General features: G+C 30.3%; 2 long non-coding RNA genes across 2 annotated transcripts; both read left to right on the forward strand.

Annotated features, from left to right (window-relative positions):
* Nucleotides 1-10,819: 10,819 nt before the first annotated feature.
* On the forward strand, nt 10,820-11,317 carry LOC142236446 (uncharacterized). Its single transcript, XR_012722037.1, has 2 exons — nt 10,820-11,046; nt 11,104-11,317. It is a non-coding gene; the product is annotated as an uncharacterized LOC142236446 (long non-coding RNA).
* Nucleotides 11,318-19,519: 8,202 nt separating this feature from the next.
* LOC142236803 (uncharacterized) lies at nt 19,520-20,018 on the forward strand. Its single transcript, XR_012722205.1, has 2 exons — nt 19,520-19,748; nt 19,816-20,018. It is a non-coding gene; the product is annotated as an uncharacterized LOC142236803 (long non-coding RNA).
* The last annotated feature ends 167 nt before the right edge of the window (nt 20,019-20,185 follow it).

Raw genomic sequence — 20,185 nt, forward strand, 5'->3', positions numbered from 1 at the left:
TGTTAGTGTTGTAATTAAAAAAAAAATAAAGTTTTCTATTATCATTATTATGGATTAATTATATTGATTAATTAATATATATATATATACACATATACATACTTGTTAATAATGTTTAAGATTTATTCTATTACCACTATTATTATTATTACCATTATCATAGAATTATTATTAATAGTATAAATATTTGTAGTTGTTTAGCATAATTTTCTTCAATCTACTTTGTATTTTATTTCTCATAAAACAACGTTCAATTTTTTTTTATTTTTTGTTTTACTGAGTGTAAAGATAACAATTAATTTTAATTATTAAGAAACAATTAAAATTGTATCATATTTTTTGTTTTTGTTGCTTATTTTTTAATTTGAGAAGAATTTTAAAATGTTGATTTTTTTTTTTTAAATAATTTTTTAATAATACATATAATGTTAAACTAAATAATTGAAATATTTTCATTGTTTTCTTTTAAAAAGAAAATACAAAATAATCTAAAATTTTTCAAATTGGCAATATTATTATTAATTACAAAACACTAAAACTTTTTTTCTTTTATCAATTTCACATATTGTCTTCGAAATATTGAGTGAGTGTTTGAGTATTTTTTTTTTTTGTTTTTTATTACTAAGATAATTGTATAAAAAAATATAACCAGACCCAGAAAAGTCTTCCAAAAATATCTAAGTATCTTCATTTACAAATCAAATCTAAATTTATTGAATATTAAATTATGTTGTAACGATTTTTTATTGTTGTAATATATATATTTTTTTAATTTTACCTGATCTCTTATAAAAATTTAGACACAATATTGTCATGCAAAAAAAAACTTTCTAAAAATTGGTAAAACAAATCCCTTGACACAAAAACAAAAGAAATACATGCAAATTAAGGACTATTTACTCAGATTTCAAGCTACTAAATATACGAAAAATCCAGCTTCAGATTCCCCAAACACACAAATTTTAAAATACGGTTTTTGACCTGAAAAAAAATGAAATGCATGCAAAAAAGCAAATTTCTTTGACTTGAAGGTACTTCGTATAGAAAAGTCAAACTTCAGTTTTAGATTCCAAATTCTAAAAGATTCTTCATACTAAATGGACTGAAAAAAAATTAAAAATGGATTGGAAATATTAAAAAAAACATATATTATTATTATTTTTTTTTTAATTTAAATTTAGAGACAGTCTGAAAAAATTGTCAATGCAGAAAAATACAAACTGTCCTTGACTTCAAGGTACTTCATATAGAACAAACAAACTTCAGTTTTAAATTCCAAATTCTAAAGGTTCTTCATACTAAATGGGCTAAAAAAATTAAATGGGCTAAAACAAATTGGTTTAAAATTATAAAAAAAAATATCTTATTATTGTTTTAATTAAAATTTAGAAAAATCTGATTTAAAAAAATCAATTTAAGGAATTTTTTTCACATACAAAATTGAAATGCATGCAAAAAAAGGCAAATTTCATTGACTTCAAGGTACTACGTCAAACTTCAGATTCTAAATTCTAAAAAAAATTTTCATACTAGATGCACTGAAAAAAATATTAAATATTAAAAATATATTTAAAAATATATATATATATATATATTATTATTATTTTTTTTTAATTTAAATTTAGAAAAAATCTGATGTTTTTAGAAGTTTTTTAAAGTTGAGAATATTTTTTTTTTTGCACATACTGAAATGCATGCAAAATATACAAAATGTCTTTGATAAACAAACTTCAGTTTGAAATGGACTGAAAAATGTTAAAAAGAAATTAATTTTTTTATTGAAATTTAGAAAAACTTGTTTAAAAAAAATCTACTTAAAAATTTATTATTTATTTCATATAATTTTTTTTTTTACTTAAAAAATTTGAAAAGACAAATTTCTTTGATGTCCATGTACTTCGAATAGAAAGACAAACTTCAGTTTTACATTCCAAATTCTAAAAGAGTCGTCTTTAGAAATCGGTTTCAAAATTTTACAAAAACATTTTAATATTTTTTTTTGGCAAATTCCAAATTTAGAAAAAAAACTGATTTTTCAAAAAAAATTTCAATTGGAAGAAGTTTAATTTTTTTATTCATACAAAATTTTAAAAACCCCGTAGACTTGAAAAAAATGAAATGCATGCAAAGCAAAGACAATTTTTTTTCAGTACAGACAAACTTCCATTTTAGATTCTAAATTCTAAAAAACTCTTCATTATAAATAGGTTTCAAAATATAACAAAAAAAAACTTTGCTCTTTTAAAAAAATTTAAATTTACAAAAATTTGATAGTTTTTTTTTAATAAAAAAAAATTTTAATTTTTATAAATTTAAGGAAATTAAATTTTTTACATTTACAAAAATTTAGAAATTCCGATTTCAATTTGGAAAAATAATTAAATGCATATCAAAAGTAATGATGAGAAGATAGCTATTTCCAATCCCATCATTGTTAGACAAACTACTGACTCCCAGTTTTTTTTTTTAATTTTTAATTTCTGAAAATTTAGCCCTATAAAGTAATGACATTATTTACAAAAACCATCGATTTTCCTGGTCTACACCCCAGGAACGAATTTTTAAGCAAACGAAATTTTACTTTCTTATAAAGTATTTCTTTCAAGAAAAACTAAAAAAATAAACCCTTATTTAACACAAACGATGAAATGATTGTCTCAAACCTTTTTTATTTGTTTTTAAAGTATTTTTTGTTTATGTTTTTTTAAAGCATTTTAAATTCTGTAATAAAAATTTTTCAGTCTATACGAAACGAAGTTTCATTGAGGCATTTTCTTTAAAAGAAAAAAAAACTCATTGTATAAAATATTGATAGTAGTTACTATAAATTTTGGTTTATTGGATCCTTAGAAAAATTCCCTTCGTAAAAAGTTTTTTTCCTCTATAGAAGGCACCATGTCTATAATGTTATTGGGATAAATAATTGTTTTTTTTTTCTATGAAAATACCTCAAACACTAGCTCATTTTTTTTTCAATTTAAATTATCTATCACCGAAGGCAATAAAAATATATTCGATATACAATAAATCTAAATACCCTCAATTATTCTCTGTTATTTAATGTTTACAAATCACAAAGTTAAGTTAGTTCCACTACGAAAAGGAAATGGCAACAAAAAATCAAAACTGTGCAACAAAAAAAATTTAATTTTTTCTATCAATATCCTATATTTTATGTTTCCTACAAACAAAAAAACTATTTACATCTACTATAGTTATTCAATACATACATTCTCTGTTTTTTTTTTTTAATAATAATTAATAAAATATAATACAATAGACTTTTGGGAATTCTCTTTTTGGAAATTCTAATCAACTGTAACACTGCCCTAATCTAACTGAAAATAGTTTCAATAGTTTTTGTTTATTTGTCCAAGCTTTTATCAATATTGAAAATTTAAAAAAAAATATTTTTTCGAATATTAAACTTAAAAAAAATAGAGTTTTTTGTTTTTCCTTTTTTTTTGTTCTTCGCGTGTGTATGTTATGCCGTAAATTTATTTAATTTCTTTTCTACATTTATTTAATAGTAAATTGTTTTTTTTTTTAACATATAATTAATATACAATAATAATAATAATAATAATAATAATAATAGTAGCATACATTTGTACATTTTGCCCTTATGTCCTTAATACTGGTCTCATGCCTCAAATAATCATGATGCCGAGAAATTAAGGTACATCAAGGATATGAGAGAAACAACTGCCCTACACTGCCTGTAATTTACACTCGATTCAATACAAAATAAACAAAAACACAAGAAAACAATGTTAAAAGTTAAAGTAATAATAATTTAGAGAAGAGTTAACAAAAAAAAAACATAAAAAATACAAAAATAACAACAACCATGTAAAGTGCAATCTGTTAAGAATCTTAAGTCTTGTTTTAATTTAATTTTCTTTTTTGTAATGTATTATGTTCAAAATTGAAACACTTCTTTTTTCTTTGTTTGTTTATCTAGTACATAGTACTCGTATAATACATACATATATATCTATATACATATAGTTTTGTGATTCCATGTGTTTTGGTTTAATATACATATATATATATATATTTAGTTGTATTTTTTTTTTTTTGTTTTTATTATTATTATTATCATTTGTGTAATATTTAACAAAGCCTACAAAATGAGAAAAATGTTTATATATTTTTAATTGTGTAATAAAAGAAAAGTACTTTATATTATTTAAAAATAAATTTATTTTTATTTTACCAACTTTTTTTAGTGTTTTTTTATTTTATTTGCCAATTTTTTCAACATAGTCTACATTGAACGCTACACCGTTTGGTGTGTGAACACAACCGACTGTCGGGTAATCTTTTCAGCAAAAATGTCCTCAGAGAGTAGGAAATACAAGAGAGATAAAAAATGGCTCTTCTGCAAAGAGAACAAATGTCAACCCTATAGATGTCGCACAATGGACTCAGCGTTTTGGTATCACCGCATTGCGGTCGAAGCGCTGCTTTGATAAATTGGTTATAGAAGCATCGGTAATTAAAATTGTCTGCTAAAACGTTAATAGAATGACAACATTTATAAAAAAAGAACATTGGTTATTAAAAAGGTGATTCTAAATCCTATTTTCTCATGCGCTTTACAGACTATCAGTTATTCCGGACGACAGTGCTCGTGTCGAACATATCCCATATATTGTGCACATGTGCATATAAGTTAAGTCCGAAGGCATAATCGATACTGCTGAATGTTTATGGGGTCTATAACACATTTACCGATTATTTAGTCATCGCCGACAAGTCGTATCGATCCGACACACTGTAAGATTCTTTACAAACACCGACATTCCGTCCGGAATAACTGATAGACTGTAAAGCGCATTAAGTTTGCGTAAAGCCGGCAGAGAACAAAATTGGGTGACGCCGACGCAAACTGCATGACATTCTTTCCTCATTACTGCCACCTACTGACGCAGTTTAACTTCACAGTTTCGTTCTCTTGTATTTCCTAATCTCTGGTGTCCTCTTTTAAATGTTGCCGGATATTTTTGATTTCGATATTGTCTTGCCATGTATCTTATTATTTGTTGATTTATTTAAACATACTCTAATTTCCACGGGGACAGGCAGCAACAAAAATTTGCCAAACTACGCCCTTTACCGCCCCGAACAGAGAAGGAGGCCGACCCCTTTTTGTCGGCGGCGGCTGAGACTAAATTTTTGCCTACAGCGGTGGCGGCTTGACGGCTAAGCCGGTATAAAATTGCTATTCGGCAGCGCACAATTATTAGTTGTACAACCAATCTTGCAATCAAATTTACATTTCATTCAAATTTTCTGACCTAAATTTTTGTTTTCTCAAATTAATTGTATTCCAACCGCTGTTAGAGTAATTGTACAACCAATTTTGCAATCAAAAATTTCATTTTATTTATCACTAAGTTGTTATGGAAACGAAGTATTGAATTAGTTTGAGAAAAAACTTCAGTTTTATGTTAGAAAATTCAGTTATACTGCGCGAACGATTTTTATATGGAGTATAACAATTTTTCGTGGCTACGTCAATGTCATTAATTAAAGATATTTTTAAAATATTACCAAAACTGACAATCAAAATTCTGCCAGCAAAAAAAAATGCAATCAGGTCTATAAATTTGAATATTCTCAGATATTTGGTGTCGTCTAACCTCAAGTGAAAAGCGTTCACATTTATGACGTTTAAATGACTTTTCATGAAACACATCGCATCGTTCGTCTCGAGGCGAACGAAAATTCCACGAACTGGCAGTAAAACACGCAAAACTGGATGCATTTAGATTTACACCGGCCAGCCAAAAAATAATGAAATTCAAGATAAAATTTTCTACTCTTTTATGGAGAGGCAATTGTCCATTTTATATTTTAGGTAATTTTTTTGCATAAGGCTGGTATGCACCTCTAGCGAAAAATTTCATTCCCATAAGAAATGCATTGTTATTTATGCTAACGAAATTTTCGGTAGCGTTCAATTTCGTAAGCTGGTACGCACCTCTAATGAAAATAACAGGGTTGTCAAAAGCCTATTTTGGCAGCAAACATGTAATTTATTACAATCATTGTGTGCGTAAAAGTTTTAAAAGGTCTGTAAATAATAAACAATTTATTTGAGGAATATTTGGAACATATATTAACAATTTTTAAAAGCGATTAGCTGGTTTAAAATTTGTGTACACAGCCCTGTTTTTTTGTTGTAGACTTAAATAAATGTTTGCTACCGAAAATTTCGCTAGAGGTGCATACCGGCCTATAGTCTTTATACTCAACCGGGCAGTTTAGGTAAACACTTATCACATGAGAATTATTTTATTTTATTTTTTTATTATTTTCATATTATAAGTTTTTCTTAAATAAGTTCTTGTTATAGTAGCACAGTATTACTATGTTAACTACTAAAAGCTAAATAAATTCTTTAGAAAATAATATGTACATTTGGAAAGTGGAAAAATAAAATGGAAACAATACTGTTTCATGACGTCTCAGAGAGAGGTTTCGGTTAGTTAAATTAACAAAGTTCTTATTCTATAAAAATAAAATAAAAGGCCGGTTATAAAATCGTTCCACTGGAATAAATTTCACAAATACAATTATTTCATAAATTTAAATTTTGTCAAATAAATCAACACTTACAAATCCCAGATATTGGCCACATTATAAGTTATGTTCGAAGACATAATCGATATTGCAGCTTGTTAATGTGATCGATATCGATTTTTTTCTTATCGCCGACAATTCTTAACGTTTAGCGGCACTGTCGGATTCTTTAGAAAGTCAGACATTTTGCCCGGATAAACTTATATACATATATCAGCACATTAGCCGATTTTGGGCAAAAGCTAAGAAAAGTCTAATGGTGTTTTCTTTTCTAGTAAAAAAATGCGCACTTTTTTGTATTTTGGACGGAAAAATAACTTTATAGGTTCTTTTCTAAAAAAAACAGGCAAAAGTGCAAAAAGGCTTCGAATTGTGTAGTGAAAATTGTGCAACTCATAGAGGCAGATTGCGGGCATTTTCAGCACTGCCAATAAAAAAGAGTGCTGTGATTGCCCTGTTTGCTCCTTTGAATTCTTTTCTGCCCGTTGAAATGGTAGCATATTTTTAGGTTGCTGGCAACATTTAAAAAATGCGCATTCTGCACAGACAAAATTAAGGCAAAGCACTTATTTCAGAAAAGAAAACACCATAATAATAAACCTCAAAGTCGGCTTTAAAAATTTTACGGTTCTAAAACATGATGAGTGGAATTGTAAATTTCGGTCAGCACGAAAAGTTGCTTATGCACCGTTCATACGTTTATCCGTACGATAATGTTCGTGTCCAACTTTAATGCACCGTCCAGAGTATAAGTTTATCCGGACGGAATGTCTGTGTTTGTAAAAAATCGCCAATCGCTAGGAATTATCGGCAATGGCTAAATAATCGATATGTCTTCGAACATAACTTATAGATTGACCAATATTTGGGATATATGCGACACGAACACTGTCGTCCGGATAAACTTATAGTCTGGACGGCGCATTAGAGACATATCCCAGGTGTTGGCCACACCATAAGTTATGATCGACGTATTAATGTGATCGATAACACATTTATAGATTTTTTAATTATCGCCGACAACTCTTATCGTTTTGCCACACTGTAAAGGTATGGTCAAACTAGGCAAATATTTGCCCAAAATGAGTGTCAAACTTTTTTTCTGGAGTACTTTCGAAATATCTGGATACTGTTCTTGTAAAATACTCATATTTTGATGAAATATTTCCAATATAAGCTAAAAGTGTTTGCTGGTTTGACTGTGGCGACCAATACTTTTCTGATTTGTGTCAAATATTTCCCTGTGTGACCATACCGTAAGACTCGTTACAAACACAGACATTTCGTCCGGATCATGTGATTTCAATTGTTGATACCCTAGGAATTCCGTCGTTTGCTACAACTCTCCCAAAAAAACTCAATATTTGTACCAAAAGTCGTTTTTCGATTTTTCTATCGCAATAATTTGTTTTTACATGATTTACATTGCTAATAACAAAGCAGTTGTTTTATATTAATTTTACAACTTTTCCATTAGTTGATTGTGGCCAAAAAAGAAAATCTATTAGAAAAAAACTTAAAAGCCGATAAATCAATTGTGAAAAATACAAATAATTGAATTTTCCATATATTAACCAAAGATTCAAACAAAATCGTTTCGGCCATTTTACATTAAATACCTAAAAATGTGTTTAATAAATTAAGTTATGTATTTTCATGTGATTTTAATTTCACGTACATAAGAGAAGCCAACGTTTGATAATAACCCCTCCAAAAGGTGTAAAACTGTAGTTAATATTTATTTATCAATAAACTTTTAGTGCATCAAGTGCATCAAAAATCCATCGATTTCCGATTTAGGTACCGGCCTTAATATAACATAAACACACGCAAACAATTGTCTACATTAAAAAATCTTATATTTATATTCATATAAACCAAGAGTCATATGGAATTCCACCATTGCATAAACTCCTCACTTCCCTAACAAATGACAAAAATATGAAAACTTTAAAATGAAAATATATGTACAACCTTGGAAATTTAGCTAAGTAAAAAACACAAATTTAAGTACAACGAAAATATTATCCCAAATATAATTATAAAGATAATTTATATATACATAACTAAAAAAAAACAAAAACAATATATTAATATAAGGTTTACATTCGAAGAAGAAGATGACGAAAAACAAAATTCATATTATTTATTTATATGTCACAAGAGACGATATAATCGATATACATGCGTACATTAAATAAAATCAAACCTTATGACTTTAACCTTAAATAAAAATAAAGAATAAATATTAAAGAAAACAAAACATTCTCTTACATACAAAATAAAATCTTTAAATCTTTATTTCGATAAATATACTTCATATTTCCGTCAATTATTTGTAAGAATGCACATGAAAATAACAATGAAATTTATAAGAAAACCATACATATGGATAAAATTATTACTAAATAAATACAAAAACAAAACAACCGTATATATATACCACAACATTTGGACCTCATACTTTTAAAGCGGAAAATATAAAATTATTAAAAAAAGGAAATATTATGAAAATTTAAAATTGTCATAAAACCAAAAAAATCATTTGTATTATATTAAAATTTTTCTAAGAAAACCTTTAAAAATTGTCACAATACCTTAAAACAACAACTCTAGAATAATTCAACTTCCATCTATCTGGTCAATATTAAAATTCGACCAACCCATCCTCTCCCTCATATGGCGATAACTTTATGTTCAAATATTTGTTTGATTATAAAATAAACAATTAATAAAAAAATATATTGTATGTACATATTTTTACATGTACATTTTTTATATAATATATACAATACATAAATGCGTCGGATTACTGTCATTTTCTATGGTAGCATGAATTTGTTTATTCCTCTGATAGTTTTTACATGGTTTCAAAATGGAATGAAGAACAATGATGTATGACCCCAATAACCTCATTAGTCTAAAATCTCAATATATATATTTAGTAAAGGCGAGTATGTACTATTTCGAAAGTAACCCAATAAAAGAGACATATTGAAAAGCATTGCATTAGGTTAATAAATATTCTAATATTATTATTATTATTATTTAATAAGAGTTTAGTAAATTATATTAATAAGTTTTGTTATATGTCTATAATAATAAGCATCAAATTAACCAAATGAAAAAAACAACAACATAACAAATATAATTTGAATAAAATAAAACATATGTATATTAAAATTAAAACAGACAAAAAAACATTGTTTTCATTTAATACATGGGTTTTCTTGAAGATGGTAAGTACCATCTTCAAGAAAAGTGAGTTTACTGGTAGAGATAACGAACGTCAATTTGTCAAACATATTTCGGTAATGCGATTTACAGACTATCAGTTATTCCGGACGGAATGTCGGTGTTTGTAAAGAATCTTACAGTGTGTCCAGTCGATAAGAATTGTCGGCGATGACTAAATAATCGGTAAATGTGTTATCGATCCCATAAACATGCAGCAGTATCGATTATGCCTTCGGACTTAACTTAATAATGTGGCCAATATATGAGATATGTCGTCCGGATAAACTTATAATCTACACGGCGCATAAGGGTTGCCCACAGTGGCATTTTAATAGACAAATTTATCACAACCCAATCTTTACAGATATGATATTTGCGAGTACTTTGAACAGCTGATTGCTGAAATTCGCGTCAAACCACGGCATCCCTATTGAAATCATTAGTGAATTTATAAAGGAAAAACAGCTGTTTTTGGCATTTCAGTCGAACGAAAACGTTCGTTTCGGATATGAGAAATTGACTGTAAGTACTCTGTATACAAACAAGCAAACTAAGCAATAAAGGTGGAATTACATACCATGCGGTCATGCGTGCGTACGTTATATGCTATTGTCAAGAAAAGTTAAAATGTGGGAACTACTATTGTTTCGAGTTACAAGACAAATGTAAAGTATGCATATGACGCATAAAGTTGACGAACTTTTAACTTTTCAATGCGTCGGGTGCGTTGACAACATTAATCAACATGTAAACAAATCAAGAAACTGGAAAACAATCTAAAATATAGACGAGGAATTATTGATTGAAGTTAAAATACATAAAGTCCTACCCCAATATTCGTAAAAGTTTTAGTGAACTTTAAACCTACTATTACCATACACATTCCTACAATAAACCGTAAGCAAATTATTATGAATATAGGCACTACACTTTAAAAAGTGCGTGGAATACAAAAACATAAAAAAAGCGGAGAGGCAAGGACCCTGCCAGCATTTCAAAGTTCCATTTCAACCTCATCGTTACCACAGACTCGTAAATGTCACTTCAACCATCATGAAAAGGTACATCAAAAAGTACATGCAAGTAATTTGCCATCCCTACTGTTAAAAAAGCCATTTTTTGTGAAACGCCAAGCGCAACCAGCTTGTTATATTTTAATTAAATAAAAATGAAAATAAAGTTCTGAAAACATAGATTATACGCTTAAAATTGTGAAAGGTATATTGGTGAACAATTTGGTGATTTTCCAAATGGAATAAAGTGATTGTTTTTCAGATATTTTACAGACACGCTGCCTCCATGGAATAAAAACACTGGTTGATAGACGCAGCAACATGTAACTCGCTACTTGTAACTCAACATCATCATTAATGCCAAAAATTATGTTAAATGTAATGTGATAGTGGTATAAATGTTATATTTTTAAGAATTTGTAAATGTTTAATCAAATTAATAAATATCTAAACAAACGTGTTTTACTCGACCACAATGATTCTTTTACAACTATCTTAAAATGCACTTTTTCTGATTGTTTGGAGGGTCCCTTATTGGCGTCGTTCTAAATTGATCTATAAAGGCACCTAATAATTGCACTCATGCGAAACATTTTTGTAGTAACTTGGCGTGGTACAACTTCTCAATAGTGACGGCGCTTTTCCGACGAGTTTTTGATGTCGTATATGATTGTTTTCGACGTAGTGGGGATTCTCAAAAGAGTCCCCAAATTCAAAAAATGTTGGCAGGGGAGTGTAATCAGCAAATTCATTGGTGTTCCGACGCATGCTGTGTATCTTAATTGGAGAATCGTATTCATCAACGCATTCGAATACAACGTACGCTCGCATGAGCGCATGGTATGTAATTCCATCTTAAAGGTGAGTACTATGTTCGGGTTTTCACCAAAACACTAAACTAAAAGTACAAAAATATGTATGAAGACGATTATATTTTGATCAAGTCTTACCAAATAATGGAAGGAAAAGATCCAAGGAATTGATTGCAAATAATTTTATATTTCTATATTAACTAATTAAAAAAGTAACCGTGAAAACAAGCTGGTTTTCAGCTTGAAAACTGAACATAGTACTCAGCTTAAGGCCGGTACTATGTTCATTCTTGCGAAAAAATTTTATAGAAACCATTATTTTGCACATAGAAAGCGGTGTTTATTTAGGTAACAGGGAGCGCTATATAACAGGGAATGATATTGAATTAAGTTGGTGCTTGCTATTTCAAAATTAACATTTTATTTTTCCTTGGGCAATTGATCTGCTACTCCTTTGATCCTTTGTATATTTTCGGAACAAAAATATGATCCGTGTTTGCGTTATAAACCCACACAAATAGTTTTAATAAATAAATTATTTCTTAATTCACATTGCAAATGTCGTCATGTTATAAACGTCAGTTTTTCAACAAAGTCCCTGCCAGCATTTCAAAGTTCCATTTCATCCTCATCGCTACCACAGACTCGAAAATGTCACCACAACCATCGCGAACTGTGATGGGGGAAGCATATCAAAAAGTACAAAATGTACATGAAAGTATTTTGCCATCATACTGTTTGAAGAGCCATTTTATTTTTTGCGAAACGCCAAGCGCAACCAGCTTGTTATATTTTATTTAAATAAAAACGAAAATAATGTTCTGAAAACATAGATATTACGCTTAAAATCGTGAAAGGTATATGGTGAACAATTTTCGACTTTCCAAATAGAATAAAGTGATCGTTTTTCAAATATTTTTCCAGGCACGCGTCTCCGTCGAAAATAAACAAACTGGCTGATAGACGCTGCAATATGTAACTTGCTACTTAAAACTGAACATCATTCTTTTATTAATGCAAAATATTATGTTAAATGTGATGAGATAAACCGAAAAATGTTATATTTATAAGAAATTATAAATGTTTAATCAAATCAATAAACATCTACACAATCGTGTTTTACTTGACCACAATGATTCTTCTACAATTACCTTAAAATGCACTTTTTCTGATAGTTTGCAGGGGTTCTTATTGGCGTCCTTCGAAATTGATCTAAATAGGCACCTAATAATTGCACTGATGAAAAACTTTTTCGTAGTAACTTGGCGTGGTACAACTTCTCAATAGTGACGGCGCTTTTCCGACGAGTTTTTGATGTCGTATATGATTGTTTTCGACGTAGTGGGGATTCTCAGAAGCGCCCCCAAATTCAAAAAATGTTGGCAGGGGTACTACAAATGGAAAAAAATCGCTAGTTTTTCGCATTTTTTGGTTTTGTAAGGAGTTTCAAGGCGAAAACCGAACAGAGTACAGGCCTTTAAAAGCATGGTAAAATAATTCCCATGTAGTTGCAGTATTACAAGAAAACAAAAAAATAATTCGTTAAATTGGCCCTGTAAAGGCTTTGAATTGCTTAAATAAATGGAAATAAATAAATAAAATTCAAAATGTAACCAATGGTAACAAAACATGTTTTTGACTAAATTTGAGAGGTAGAAGAGAAAATTGTTTTCTGTATTATTTCTACCATAAGGTGAGTATTAAGGTGAGTATTAAGTTCGAGTTTAGCCGCTAAAATCGCTAAAGTGAAAACTAAATCAGTAAGAAAAATGCATGAAATGATACATATTTGTTGCAAATTTTGTTATAACTTGATGGGGAAAAGCCCAAAGCAAATGTTCACAGAGTTTGTATTCCTTAAAATGGATTATTACAGAAAAGTAATCGTGAAAAAATGACGTTTTTAGCGGCTAAACTCGAACTTAATACCCACCTTTAAGTTCGAGTTTAAGGTGAGTACTATGTTTGTTTTTTTCACCAAAGCACTAAATTAAAAGTACAAAAATCTGTGTGAAGACGATTATATTTTTATAAGGTCTTGTGAAATAATGAATGGAGAAGATCTAAGGAATTGATTGTGAACCTTTTTATATATATAATTTAATTAATTTAAAAAAGTAACCGTGAAAACAAGCTGGTTTTCAGCTTGAAAACTGAACATAGTACTCAGCTTTAAGGTGGGTACTATGTTTGTTGGCACGAAAAAAACTTCACTTAACCATTCTTTCGCGTTGAAAAATGAGAGTGTTGACAATACATTTCGAACGAAGAAAACAGCTATTTTGGAGCTATTCCACGTTTATTTATCCGCAATTTAATTGACAACATCGCCAAATGTCATACTATTTTTACTTATACATACGCAGCAGCTGATTGTTTACATACACGCATTCATGATAATTGTTTTGAAAAGTGTTTTTCTACCAGTTTTTGGATTGTTTTGCAAAAAAATCCCATACAGCACTGGACACTAATAATTGTTAAGAATAAAGCTCCAGCCGCTCTACCCCTGGTGTTTTACCACATTCTGCAACAGCTTTTACAACATGTGGTACATTGTCTTCTTCAGCTTTTCCAAATGGATACCGTCAATTTGTAACGCACATCAAAAAAACATATAATTCCGGTGTTATGCTAACTTTTTCATCATGAGCAGCAATGGACTCATTCATCAACAAACTTAATTCGTTGGTGTCCACAATATCTACACAATCGCATTGCAGTACCATGCTGTTGCCGCCTCACTAGCAATTTCAAATCCAGTGGTCACCACCACGGTTCCCACAAAGGATAATAACGCCATTTCATTTGCCAATGTTGTTACATCGGGGGGAACAACCAACTTAAGCCCATAACTCAAGTTCAAGGGTAGTTCCTAAGCCAAAGTCACTGTTCCCGACTTATATTTCGTCACAAAGGGATGTTAGTGTTCTATACCAGACTCTTCGTTGACTGAAATTAATACATTGAGAAGCAATTGGCTGGTTTACAGAAGGATGTTATACTCTCCCAATGTATAAGTTCCAATAACTATTTCAGTCACGTTATGAAATTCAACCAGTGTTTTGAATTGATAAAATGCAAGAATGCCGCTAACTGAAATTTAAAAGCCACAACGAAATTAAATCGTTTCATTCCAGCCTATCGCAATCATTTTGGACAAATGATGAATACAAGAAAATTATTTTGCTATTTAAATAAAAATTATTTAATTATTTGCTATAAACATTTATTTTGGATATAACTTTATTCAGAAAAATTTACTAATTTTATATTAAAAATTATAAAACGTATAAGACCAACCAATTACTTATACCCCGGTATATACAAATAAAACAAGTTCGATTATAATTTTATTATGATTTTTTATTAATTTGTACATTTATACACTAATTAATGACCCTAGAACACAATGTTTTCTTTTCTGGATTATCAGCTTTCTTTCATTAATATTGTTATATTTAAAAATTTTTAATTATCATTTCTCATATTTAGCTTTCATGTTGTTTCCATTAAAAATTAAAATTGCATTAACATTTCTTTTGTTCAGTTCTCATTGATTTACGCCTCTTACACACAAAAAACGAGCTCGCTTAACAAATAGAAAAGGGAGCAATTACGAGGAGCGGTAAAATAATAAAAAAAATACAATTCATTTCTTTGTAAAAAAATGGGTGTTGAATGTAGAAGCACTGGGTTTACAGAGATAAGGTGGGTACTATGTTTGTTGGCACGAAAAAAACTTCACTTAACCATTCTTTCGCGTTGAAAAATGAGAGTGTTGACAATACATTTCGAACGAAGAAAACAGCTATTTTGGAGCTATTCCGCGTTTATTTCTCCGCAATTTAATTGACAACATCGCAAAATGTCATACTATTTTTACTTATACTACGCAGCAGCTGATTGTTTACATACACGCATTCATGATAATTGTTTTGAAAAGTGTTTTTCTACCAGTTTTTGGATTGTTTTGCAAAAAAATCGCATACAGCACTGGACACTAATAATTGTTAAGAATAAAGCTCCAGCCGCTCTACTCCTGGTGTCTTACCACATTCTGCAACAGCTTTTACAACATGTGGTACATTGTCGTCTTCAGCTTTTCCAAATGGATACCGTCAATTTGTAACGCACATCAAAAAAACATATAATTCCGGTGTTATGCAATCTTTTACATCATCCGCAGCAATGGGTTCATAATTCGTTCAGCAACAAACTTAATTCGTTGGTGTCCACAATATCTACATAATCGCATTGCATTAACAGTGGCCAAGAGTGTACTTATGCACATGCTGTTGCCGCCTCACTAGCAATTTCAACTCCAGTGGTCACCACCACAGTTCCCACAAAGGATAATAACGCCATTTCATTTGCCAATGTTGTTACATCGGGGGGAACAACCAACTTAAGCCCATAACTCAAGTTCAAGGGTAGTTCCTAAGCCAAAGTCACTGTTCCCGACTTATATTTCGTCACAAAGGGATGTTAGTGTTCTATACCACACTCTTCGTTGACTGAAATTAATACATTGAGAAGCAATTGGCTGGTTTACTGAAGGATGTTATACTCTCCCAATGTATAAGTTCCAATAACTATTTCAGTCACGTTATGAAATTCAACCAGTGTTTTGAATTGATAAAATGCAAGAATGCCGCTAACTGAAATTTAAAAGCCACAACGAAATTAAATCGTTTCATTCCAGCCTATCGCAATCATTTTGAACAAATGATGAATACAAGAAAATTATTTTGCTACTAAAATAAAAATTATTTAATTATTTGCTATAAACATTTATTTTGGATATAACTTTGTTCAGAAAAATTTACTAATTTTAATTTAAAAAGTATAAAACGTATAAGTCCACCCAATTACTTATACCCCGGTATATAAAAATAAGACAAGTTCGATTATAATTTTATTATGATTTTTTTATTAATTTGTACATTTATACACTAATTAAAGACCCTAGAACACAATGTTTTCTTTTCTGGATTATCAGCTTTCTTTCATTAATATTGTTATATTTAAAAATTTTTAATTATCATTTCTCATATTTAGCTTTCATGTTGTTTCCATTAAAAATTAAAATTGCATTAACATTTCTTTTGTTCAGTTCTCATTCATTTACGCCTCTTACACACAAAAAACGAGCTCGCTTAACAAGCAATTAGGGAGCAATTACGAGGAGCGGTAAAATAATAAAAAAAAATACAATTCATTTCTTTGTAAAAAATGGGTGTTGAATGTAGAAGCACTGGGTTTACAGAGATAAGACGAAATCGTTTTTAAGCATATTTTAAAAAAGAAATCTTCATCGATTACATCTGCAGTATTATGACAATTAGCTTCTTCTACTTCTTCGTGTTCTGTGCAAACATTATGTTGCATAACATTAGTCAATTCTAAATTATCAGGGGATGATGATAAATGGTGGCCTGGTTTTATCTCTACAATATGACGCTGATGGAATGCTATTGTTGCTGATGGCTGAAGCGATGATGGTACTGTTGTAATAGGCGGAGTTTCCAACGGGCACCGGTCGCCGATTGGAAACTCCTAGAAGACATTCCTTAGGGGTAAAATTTCACCCAACCACTTCTTCGCCAGCAAAATCCAATTTAACAACATCACCTGGTAAACATTCCTCCACATCAACTTCATTCTCTGCCGTATTTATACGGTTCAATGTCATTGTAATATCTGGACCAGACTTAAGTCCCACGGTAGCTCCTGCTAAAGCCATTGTAGTGGTGGGAACAACAACATTCGATCCAGCTGCTGGTGATACTATTGTGGATGATTGTGAAACCACCATTGCATTAGTATTGCATTTGTATTACTAACGGCAGCAACAGTCGATATTGCATTTGAAGAATTAGTAATAGTGGCTAATGTTGGAGTATTTGCTGCCACCCCAGTGGGACCACTCACTACTTGGGCGGCCGTTGTATTTGGTTGTTGCAATACAATATTTGCGGTCACAGCCACTGTGGTCGTGGCAGGTGTTGAGGATGCTATGTTGGAGTTGTTCACTGTAGCTGATGTAGTGGCTGCAATTGTGGGTGTCAGGGATGTGAGGGCAGATGCTACTGTGGCAGAAACGGCTACAGAACCAGATGCTGTTATATATGTTATATACATATAGCACTCCGTTATTTTTATTTCGTCAATCGAATTGCATTTTTAAATAACAACGCGAACCACTTTTGTATTCTAATTTAACACAAATCATTTGAATAAATCAATTATTTCTTAATTCACATTACAAATGGCGCCATGTTTTGAAACTAACTAATCTCAACATATGGAAGGATTTAAAGCCGACCTAATTAGGGACTATGCACTTTATGTCAGTTTTTCAACTCGAAACAAACAAAGTACCACAAATGAAAAAATATTTCGGTAGTTTTTCGCATTTTTGGTTTTGTATGGGATTTCGCTTCGGAAACCGAACATAGTACCTACCTATAAGACGAAATCGTTTTTAAGCATATTTTAAAAAAGAAATCTTCATCGATTACATCTGCAGTATTATGACAATTAGCTTCTTCTACTTCTTCGTGTTCTGTGCAAACATTATGTTATGTAAACATTCCTCCACATCAACTTCATTCTCTGCCGTATTTATTTGGTTGTTGCAATACAATATTTGCGGTCACAGCCACTGTGGTCGTGGCAGGTGTTGAGGGTGCTATGTTGGAGTTGTTCACTGTAGCTGATGTAGTGGCTGCAATTGTGGTTGTCAGGGATGTGAGGGCAGATGCTACTGTGGCAGAAACGGCTACAGAACCAGATGCTGTTATATATGTTATATACATATAGCACTCCGTTATTTTTATTTCGTCAATCTAATTGCATTTTTAAATAACAACGCGAACCACTTTTGTATTCTAATTTAACACAAATCATTTGAATAAATCAATTATTTCTTAATTCACATTACAAATGGCGCCATGTTTTGAAACTAACTAATCTCAACATATGGAAGGATTTAAAGCCGACCTAATTAGGGACTATGCACTTTATGTCAGTTTTTCAACTCGAAAAAAACAAAGTACCACAAATGAAAAAATATTTCGGTAGTTTTTCGCATTTTTGGTTTTGTATGGGATTTTGCTTCGGAAACCGAACATAGTACCTACCTTTAGCCGCTAAAATTGCCATTTTTTCACGATTACTTTTCTTTAATAATACTTTTTAAGGAATACAAAGAGCAATGCTGCTCAAAATTAAATTTCGTATTTTCTCGGTTTTGGTCACAATTTTTTTCTTCAAATATGAACTTTTAATATATTAATTTATTTATAAATCCTCTGGTGCATCATAAACGGTCTAATTTTGTGTAAAATTGGCAAACTACAAAAAGGAAAACGAAAGAGAATGTAAGCGTGCTCTTATTTTTCTCGTTTATTCTTAATCTTTGGAACTGTCAAACATAGTTTGACACCCATGGCTTATCTATGTATTATAAGGTCTATGATTTCTACCTTATAAATGTACCCTGATGTCAACTTATTACTTACTGGCAAAATAGAGAAATGTAGAAAAATAAACACAAGACACGTTTATTACGTTGGCCACACTATAAGTTAAGTCCGACGGCATAATCGATACAGCTGCTTGTTAATGTTATCGATAACACATTTATCGAATATTTAGTCATCACCGATTGGCCACACTGTAAGATTATTTTCAAACACAGACATTCCGTCCAGATAAACTTATAACCTGGACGGCGCATTAGTTGCATAGATCAATAAAAACGTATCATTTATTGACTATCGTATTCTCGATGGCCTTAAGGCCTGGTTATGTATCTAAAAATGAACCCTGCCAGCATTTCAAAGTTCCATTTCATCTTCATCGCTACCACAGACTCGTAAATGTCACTACAACCATCCTACTGTGATGGGGGGCAGCATATCATAAAGTACAAAATGTACTTCATACATGTATTTTGCCATCACTACTTTTACAAAAGCCATTTTATTTTTTGTTAAACGCCAAGCGCAACCAGCTTGTTATATTTTATTTAAATAAAAACGAAAATAAAGTTCTGAAAACATAGATTTTACGATTAAAATTGTGAAAGGTATATTGGTGAACAATTTTTGATTTTCCAAATGGAATAAAGTGTTTGTTTTTCAAATATTTTACAGACACGCTGCCTCCATCGAATAAAAACACTGGCTGATAGACGCTGTAACATGTAACTCGCTACTTGTAACTCTACATCATCATTAATGCAAAAAATTATGTTAAATGTGATGTGATAGTGGTATAAATGTTATATTTTTAAGAATTTGTAAATGATTAATCAAATTAATAAATATCTAAACAAACGTGTTTTACTCGACCACAATGATTCTTTTACCACTATCTTAAAATGTGCTTTTTCTGATTGTTTGGAGGGTCTCTTATTGGCGTCGTTCTAAATTGATCTATAAAGGCACCTAATAATTGCACTCATGCGAAACCTTTTTGTAGTAACTTGGCGTGGTACAACTTCTCAATAGTGACGGCGCTTTT

Source organism: Haematobia irritans, chromosome 4, assembly GCF_050003625.1.
Source record: "Haematobia irritans isolate KBUSLIRL chromosome 4, ASM5000362v1, whole genome shotgun sequence".
NCBI classification, from domain to species: Eukaryota; Metazoa; Arthropoda; class Insecta; order Diptera; family Muscidae; genus Haematobia; species Haematobia irritans.